The sequence below is a fragment of the Aegilops tauschii genome, chromosome 3, assembly GCF_002575655.3.
Source record: "Aegilops tauschii subsp. strangulata cultivar AL8/78 chromosome 3, Aet v6.0, whole genome shotgun sequence".
Taxonomy (NCBI): domain Eukaryota; kingdom Viridiplantae; phylum Streptophyta; class Magnoliopsida; order Poales; family Poaceae; genus Aegilops; species Aegilops tauschii.
The window spans coordinates 593029907-593039370 of record NC_053037.3 but is presented as its reverse complement, the minus strand read 5'-3'; the positions used below and the strand labels follow the sequence as shown (position 1 = coordinate 593039370).

General features: G+C 48.8%; 1 long non-coding RNA gene across 1 annotated transcript; it reads right to left on the bottom strand.

Moving 5' to 3' along the window:
• Positions 1-5144: 5144 nt before the first annotated feature.
• Positions 5145-8006, bottom strand: LOC109751287 (uncharacterized). Its single transcript, XR_006671172.2, has 7 exons — positions 7587-8006; positions 7447-7505; positions 7273-7320; positions 7078-7167; positions 6659-6878; positions 5630-5732; positions 5145-5477 (listed from the first exon to the last, which is right to left on the bottom strand). It is a non-coding gene; the product is annotated as an uncharacterized lncRNA (long non-coding RNA).
• Between the last annotated feature and the right edge of the window lie 1458 nt (positions 8007-9464).

Below are 9464 nucleotides of genomic sequence, written 5' to 3'. Positions count from 1 at the left end.
TATTTCACTGTTGGACGGTTGATATTTGAGGTAGAACTGCCCCGAGGTACGAAGGACATCTTGATAGATGATTTCCGCAAACTCCAACTGGATGCGAAAGAATTCTTGTCTGATGTCCGCGTCCTGGATTGCCGACAAGCGTGCGGCCCAATCTTTGAGATTAGTTGGTAGCATAAGGTGATTATGGTCCCGTACGATCGCCCGCATGTGATGGAGGGCGTAGTAGGCATCCTTCTGACTGCCAGGCGGCTGCTTGACGCATGGGAACGTCGTTACGTGGGTGAACACGTGCTTGCCGTACCTACAAATTGGCCTCCTGAAGGTGCCTCCAGATTTGGCGTAGCCGGGGAGAGCATCATCAAGAACTTTCTTGATATTTGTATAGTCTTTCTTCGACTGACGGTCCGAGTCGAAATACGTGGCCATGGAATATTTCGGGCTTAAGAGGATGAGTGTGCAATGTGTGTCACTGCACAAAACACGGAATGTTAGAAGAAAAGAACGATCGAAATCTAAGAAATCATATGTTACGGGGCGGTGAGGGGATGACTTACTTGGGAAAGTAAGGCACGAGGAAGTTATCCTTATCTGGGTTCGCCAAAATGACGCCTTCGAGGTATGAAATCGCGACTTGCCAGTCCCCAGCGCTGCCCAAGATCTTGGCATGCATGTAGAAGGGGTTGACTATCACGATGTCCGGGGTCTTGTCTCTAATGATCCGCATCTCCATACTGAGCGGAAATAGCCGAATGAAGGTGTAGTGCAGCGGATGAAGGTTAAACGTAGCGAAGATGTCATCAAACCGCAGGACGATCATACCCCCGATGGTGCTATCACAAAGCCCATGCCCTCTGGCACCTTGGCCACGAAAACCGGGTATGCCACATCATTCTCGGAGAGACGCCGCTTCTCCATAGAAAGAACACTGTCATGCAGACTCCGCATAGCACCGGTGGCAGCATTGAGCAGATTAGTCAGTAGCATCGGCCTACCCGCCAGATGCACCCTCCTCGAGATATCCTTAGGTGAAGGTGGCCCGTCCTGAGCACGGATCGTACTCGGTGCCGGCTGGCTCACACCGTTGTTATTTTTCTTTTCTGTCCCTTCTGCTTCTTCTGCTGTAATGGGATCGAGTTCTGCTCAGAGACCACCTTCTTGAGTGTGTTGGGGCTGATAATATTTCGCACCTCGGCTATCTGAGGCTCGGTGAAGGCGGCAGCTGGAGGCGTCTCCTGAGAACTGAACGCCAGACGACGCCTGTTGCAATTGGGTTTCTACGCGGTACCAGCTAGATCGCGATCGTCTTTTGCAGGGTTGGGTTCTTGAGAAGGAGGCCCCAAGAATTCGTCACCGTACCCATGTTCGTTGAAGTACTTATCGACGTTGGAAAATGTACCATCGTCGTCGTTCGGATCCTGTGCCATATGCATGTCCGGATAAGCTGACGGCGGTAGCGTTGTGACAGTCTTGCCATGGCTTGGCGCCGGCACGACTGGCGGTGTTGTCTGTGGGGTGGTGTCCCCCGCCCCCAAATGAATCTGGCTCTTCGGCCAAAGCATATACCAGCTTATGCAGGCGCTGAGGGTCATCACATCATCTTCGTAGGCCCCAGGGGGTCGATGCGGAGGTAACAAGTCGTCGCAGCCCCGCAGCACCCGAACCAGTTGAACCCTATACACGGTGGGTGGCATCGGATTACCGTGGAACACGCGGTTGCCCGGTTGAACGATTCTGGCCTTGGCGACATCGATCAACTCGCCGTCCACGAAGTGCAGGAGAGTGCATGGTACGTGAAAGGCAAGGAGATGAAGTCATCGGCCGAGGCTTAGTTACCATGATGGCGTCGAGCTCGGCTAATGTCGAGGCACCGCCAACGGCGGGCGTGCAAGTGACGGAGGGGCCGCTTGCTGCCAAGGTGCCGGCCGGCGTATTCTTCCCACACCCGGGTGCATTAAGCTCCAATGCCGGCGCCGACGCCGGAGACACCAATGGCGCCGGCGCTGAGGGAGTCCTGGACTAAGGGGTCCTCGGGCGTCCGGACTATTACTCATTGGGCCGGACTGGTGGGCTATGAAGACATGAAGGCCGAAGACCGTACCCGTGTCTGAATTGGAATCTCCTTGGCGTGGAAGGAAAGCTAGGCGACAAACTATGAAGATTCCTTCTTATGTAACCGACCCCATGTAACCCTAGATCTCTCCAGTGTCTATATAATCCGGAGCGCGTAGTCCGGATAGGCGGATACTGATTACCATATTCACATAGGCTAGACTTCTAGGGTTTAGCCATTACGATCTTGTGGTAGATCAACTCTTGTAATACTCACATTCATCAAGATCAATCAAGCAGGAAGTAGGGTATTACCTCCATAGAGAGGGCCCGAACCTGGGTAAACATCGTGTCCCCCGTCTCCTGTTACCATCAATCCTAGACGCACAGTTCGGGACCCCCTACCCGAGATCCGCCGGTTTTGACACCAACATTGGTGCTTTCATTGAGAGTTCCACTGTGCCGTCGACAAGAGGCTCATGGCCCCTTCAATCATCGATAATGACGCTGTCCAAGGAGGAACCTTCCTCCCCGGACAGATTTTTGTGTTCGGCGGCTTCGTACTGCGGGCCAACTCGCTTGGCCGTCTAGAGCAGATCGACAACTACGCCCCTGGCCACCGGGTCAGATTTGGAAGCTTGAACTATGCCGCGGACATCCGTGGAGACTTGATCTTCGACGGATTTGAGACCGCGGCAACTGCTCCCCTTCGCCCTGGCAAGCATGGCTTAAACCTGCCATCGGGCCGCATCCAGGAGATAGCTCCCGTAACAGCTCTGGCCTTAGATCCGGAGCAGATTGAGTCGTCCGAAGATGGGAAGCTCAACCCCATCACGGAGGCTACCGATCCCGCGGCGTTGGAGCCGCACACATATTCTACTTCATATGATATCTGCATCAACGGAGCCCCGGACTCGTCTCGGGCGGCAAGTTCCGAACCCTGTGAGCCCGCAGATACCAAACTCAATCAGTTATCGATCTTCAAGTTCGGCGCCGCAGACGTCTTCCAGCACTCACCCATGGGCGACGTACAAAACTCACTGAAAAACCTATCCCTGGCAGGTGACTCGTCGCCAAACTATGTTCGGTTCGAGCTTTCGGCGGATGATGGAGAATTTCGCTTCCCACCCGCCACCCACTTCATAGCCACTGTTGAAGACCCAACCAAAACGCTTGACCCCGGCCCCGAAGACCTCAACAGTATGAACGACGATGAGGGGCAAGGCCCGAACTCACTACCCGCTATACGCGGGATGGCCACTTCCTGGTACGACGTGTGTATGATAGACACACCTGACGACGCTCTCGACGACGACATGGAGGATCCAGTAGAGGATAAACCTCCTGGTACACAGTCCGAACACCTGCGCCCATGGTGCCGCTCCAAGTCACATCGCTCAAGAGAAAACACTGCTAGCACCGGAGAAGATAACACTCCGGACGATGAAGACCCTGTGGAGGTAAGATCCGAATAGGAGGAACAGGAAAGTGGGCAAGACAACCCTGATGAACAGGCCACATACGGAGACTCGAAGGATAGTAATTATCTCCCACTCTCCGAGGAAGAGGAAAGCCTCGGCAATGAGGATTTCACCGTGCCTGAGGAACCTTTCGAGCAGGAGCGCTTTAAACGCCGGCTAATAGCCACGGCAAGGAGTCTAAGGAAGAAGCAGCTGCAGCTTCAAGCGAGCCAAGATTTGCTCAATGATAGATGGACCAAGGTCCTGGACGCCGAAGAATACGGCCTTAGCGGCCCGGACAAAAGCCACCCCAAGTGCAGGTGGCTCCCTCAACACGATGGCGGGGCGCTGGAGCCCGCATCACCATCGAATAATGCGGTAGGTCGACCACAGTTCGGTCCGGATAAAGCAGCAGCCCAAGCAAAACACCATACCACCCCATCCGACCGTCAAAGCAAGAACAAAACAGCTCGGGGGAACACTCGCAACATCCAACAAGACCTGGAGGGTAGAATAGGACACACAAAATCGATATACAGATCGCAGGGACACGCCCCGACTAGTGATGATGGTTACCTATTCGGACACAACAGACGCGACTATGCCCGATCTGAAAACCGTAAGCGGAGTCCGTCGGAGGTGCTTCACAGCGTGGCCCAATATAGAGGAGCCGCACACCCTATCTGCTTCACTAACGAGGTAATGGAGCATGAATTTCCAGACGGGTTTAAACCCATTAACATCGAATCATACGATGGAACAACAGATCCCGTGGTATGGATTGAGGATTACCTCCTCCATATTCACATGGCTCGCGGAGACGACCTTCATGCCATTAAATACCTACCTCATAAGCTCAAAGGGCCAGCTCAGTACTGGCTAAACGGTTTGCCAGAAAATTCTATTGGCAACTGGGAAGATTTGGAAGACGCCTTTCGAGACAACTTCCAAGGAACATATATCCGGCCACCAGATGCCGATGACCTGATTCATATTGTCCAGGAACCCGGCGAGTCAGCCAGGGAGCTCTGGACTAGTTTCTTAGTAAAAAAGAACCAAATTGTCGATTGTTCGGGCGCGGAAGCCCTTGCGGCCTTCAAACATAGCGTCCGGGATGAATGGCTAGCGCGTCACCTCGGCCAGGAAGGACCTAAATCCATGACAGCTCTTACCGCTCTAATGGCTCACTTTTGTGCGGGAGAAGACAACTGGCTCGCTCGTAAAAGCAACAACGCCAGCGACCCGGGCACTTCCAACACTACAAGAGGACCCCACCTATAGCAACGGATTTTTCCGTATCTAAAAGTCCATATATGCGTTGTTAGTGTCTTTACCAACGCTTTGGGATGCATTGCCTTATCCAGTGTTGCTAGTGCATAAGGCAACACTTATACTTCCGTTGGTAAAATGGATCGTTGCAAGAGTACAACACATAAAATCGACTATTACAACACTTTTATACGTTGGTGGTTAATGTACAGGAATCCAAATCTCATTGCTTGGCAACAAAGAATTTGCAACGCTTCAGGTGTTCATGCATATATTTTTAATAATAATATGCAATTAATGCTGTAGATAATGGAAATAATTATCTATATCAAGTGAGGAATAAAATAAAAGAATATACTCACAAGAGAAAGAAAACATATATATTGATAGAACTGTTGGATTACAATAGTGGATATTAAAGGGGTACATCATCCAAATGTGATGCATAATCTAAATATATTTTTGACAGCGAAACTTAAACTGAAAGCATTCATCAACATCCCTACAACTTAACAAAAACTTAACCTAGGAACAACATCCAACAAGAACAACATCCCTACAACTTAACTAAAACTGAAAGCATCCATCATCATCATCATGAACCAGAACATCATCATCATCATGAACCGGAACATCATCATCACATAATTGCAGTATACTTGTCACGCACCCATATAATCATCCATATATCTTTTGAATCTACAAAGAAAATAACAAAATGAACTGTTAACACACAATGCATTGACATGACGCAACTAGTGATAGAGGCAGGATATTAGAGTGTAATCTTTGTTGTTTCTGCATTACCAAGAGTATTGTAGTAGAACGATAGGAAGAGTGAGAGAGTATACCTTCCATGGCATCATCCATGACTTGCTCCACGAACTCGACTTGCTCCATAGCGTCCCCTTCCATCCAGTTGGTGCATGCAAGTGAAGCGTCATCAAGTTCCATCTATTATATTATTTAAACAAGAGACAAACAAGCAATCATGTTCGTCCATATAGATTAAATTATCTTGATCATCAATTTTATATATTAACGGTTAAAATTAAAAAGATGTAGTATTACGTACAAATAAAATGATGTAAAAACAGTTTAGCTTGTCACGTGCACATCTTTCATCCAAGTCTTATATGCCTTCTGTACTAAAAAACGATATCTCCAAGACAGTCACATGCAAACTCGTACGTTGCTATTGCATAGTATGGGTGCCAACTATAAGGAATAAGGAAGAGTCCGACCACCACAAAAAATATTAAAAAATCCATGTGGACTCATATATATTACTAAAATAAAATCAGCCGCATATGCCTTTTGCGTACACCATTGATTTCTTCATTGATGATTGGGATTAACAGATATGTGCAAGTTACGTAACACTAATCTTATGCGCGTACAAGTATACATAATCTTACATAATGATAAGTCCAAAAGTGCATGAGCGAGATTCTCAAGGAAAAGAAAAATGAGGTCCGTCAATTCATCAAATATGTATATGCATACATCTATGTTTGTGCCCGAGACAAACAAGGTACTGTAGGCCAATCCGGCCAGCCGGCCAAGCCGTACGCTAATTCCATGCATGTGACATCATGCTTCTGTCACCCATTGATTAAGATGTGTTTTCCTTGTTTTTTTTAATTAAAAATTCCATTATGAATTCAAAGAGATACCAAACTAGGCACTATTTGCATGAATGTTGTACATGCATACTAGCGTATCTAATAACAAAATATTTAGGCAGCACATGCAAGTATATGCGACTAGAGAAGAATGAAAGATTGACTCATGTGAATAAGAAAGGAAAAAGAAGGTTAACTAGCTTGCTGATATGCTTAATAATTTAACAAGCTTCAGCAAAAAAATAACAAGTTTACCTTATCCAGTCAACTTCATGTCTTTTCGTGTAGATGCATCAGATTGTACATTTCTAATTTTAAAAATATACTAGGTAATTGCCGTGCGTTGCAACAGGGGCATACGTATTTTGTATGCAATCATCATGATTAACCTTCCATACCATCGTGCACATGCAAGCTGCTGCCGTTCGGCACTTGCTGCTGCAAATAATACACACAGGCTCGATGGTACATGGAGCTACAGAGAGAAAGATAGGAGGTCAGAGGTGTTGCTAGCCTGCTCCGCACAAGCCTCCGCTCTACTCACATCCAGCAGCAGCCAACCTACTGCACAAGTGCAGATCCAGTGATGGCCATGTGCCCATGCTCACCTCTACACGCTGCCGGTCTGTGATAGCTTGAACAATAGTAAAATAAACTTATTCAAGTTAACTCACCTCTTTATTCTAGTGTTGTCATTTTGATTCCGTTGAGTTTTGCAACCTTTGTCACTCCGTTAACATCCTTCTCCATGCACCTTTTTATCTCTGTAATTCAGAAACAAAAAATGTATTTGCAAATTAGAATTCAAGCACGGCAAAAAAGTTAGCCAAATCATGTTTGAAGAAAACAAACCCAATTGCATATGTTACCTTTCATAGTTGTTACTTTGACGACAATTCTGGTTTCTCCTCCGAGTTCTACATACAGATACAAGACTGTTAGAGAAATGATAGAGAGCATCTTATTTCTGTTCTTGTTAGAATTGACATATTCAAGAAAAAAGACACAAAGAAGCCACTGAAACCAGTTCCGAGCTACTGTACATGGTTGCTTCGTCCCGAGCAGCAGCAAGGCTGTCCAGTGGCCGTTCCTCCCCGCACGTCTACAGGAGAAGAGAAGAGCAGAGGTTAAAAAGGGGGAGAGAGATAGGACGGAGCAAGGGGAGAGGATGGGATGCACTCACCGGATGAGACGAGGACGACATCGCCACCGGCGCCGGGGCCGACGCCCGAAACCCTAGGCATGGGGGGAGGGTCGCGGGTGGGCTTTGGTGGCCGCGAGCGCCGATCTAGGTGGATGGGAGGGCGCCGCGATGCGAGAGGACCTCGGGATGTGTTTCGCGGTGGCGGGATTGGCCGAACGTCGCCGGAAGCAGCCACTGCCGGTGGCGCGACGAGGAGCCGCGTGAAGAGAGAAATTGGACGCGCGAGGGATGGGTGGGTGGGGGTGCGGCGGATCCGGTAGCCTCCGGGGTTGCGAGGTGGGAGATTGGAAGGAGAAGGGCCGGCGGCGAGGTGGGGCGGAGGAGGGAGAGGAGACGGTTGGTGGCGGCGATTTGGGAGAGACCAGGGCAATCGGAGGCTCTGTTTCTCGCGCGTCTCTCTCTCCTTTCCTATGTTTATTTTTTTCCATATATGTATATCAATCTGCAACGCATATGCTGCACCGTTTATATGGGTATCTATTATTAATTTTACAACGAATAGTCAAAATGTTGTACAATTTGTGTTGCTTTATAAGGGGTATCCTTAGTAGTGCAAAATCCGAGACGGCAACGGCAAGCCACGACGAACCAAACACAACAGTCACACTAATAATGAAAGACCATGCGACACAGCGGTCAACGCCGGATTTCATAATCCGAAACCCGGTCAACGGAAGAAGCCATTTAAAGGCAAACCAGGATGGACCATCCACCCTTGACAGGATATTGGACCGACCTTGTCAGATTCACGGTCACCCTGATAAGCCAGCTAATCATACCAACAGAAATTGTTGGGTCTTCAAGCAGGCAGTCAAGCTTAATGCCGAGCACAAAGGGAGGAGGCCACCAGGCGATAAAGACGACGGAGCCGCTCGCCAGCCGAACACCAGGGGCCAGAAACAGTTTCCCTCTGAAGTTCGACCACTCCCGGAACGGAAAGCACTTCGGCTTCCGCCACCCACCTACTATAGGGGCAAGATTTACACCACGCGTACATCACTACGCGCTCAAGATATCATGGGCGTCGACGGAAGCACAATACGGACAACCCTGCAAGCATTCCCGTAACGTTTTTTATCTGTTTTCCTTATTTTTCTTTGTCATCTCTTAAAAACAGGTGACCAACAAGACAGCATCTACAACGGGCTCTATCGGAGTTCGGTTCCGTACACTCACCTAAGGGGCTACTTCCGTTAAGGATTCCCCTCCCCGAGGATGGGCGGCGCAGACGTGCGACAGGAGGTCCAAAATAACCTTTTGTAGACCGCACTCTTTATTCCGAGCCTGTACTATGCCTTTTCTCCTCCGTTCCCGACCCCGAGCATGTCAAATAACCGGGTCTGTGGTTTCCTTTTTTATACATATATACATAAATTTATCATTGGCATATTGCTCCGCTCCCAGTAAACCTCATCCGAATAATCTTTCATACTCTTTGAACAATGAGTACGGCCTTAACGGCTGTTTTACAGATGCACCTCGGCTTACCCTGCCAGGGGCTCGGTATGGGAACGAATGAGTTGCCAGTAAAAGTCCGAACAGCTCTATAGCGTTCTTCGGCGTCGCAAGTTTGGCCTTATATGCATCAGCTCCGAATCATTGTCTTGGGTCAATAGTTGGGTTGCCCGGCTCCTGTGCTTGCTACCCTACGTTCCGCTCTATCGGCTAGGGTAGTAAAGGGAGAACTACTGCGATTGTGCCCTGGTCTAAACCGGATGAGCACCTCAGTAGAGAAAGCCGAAAACTGACTGTCATGATGCGGCGAGAGCTGGTCAACCACTTGACGACTTCTTAGAATCCTTAGCGATTCTCCGTGTCACACGAGGGATCTTTTTCAGATCAAATATGTAAGGCACC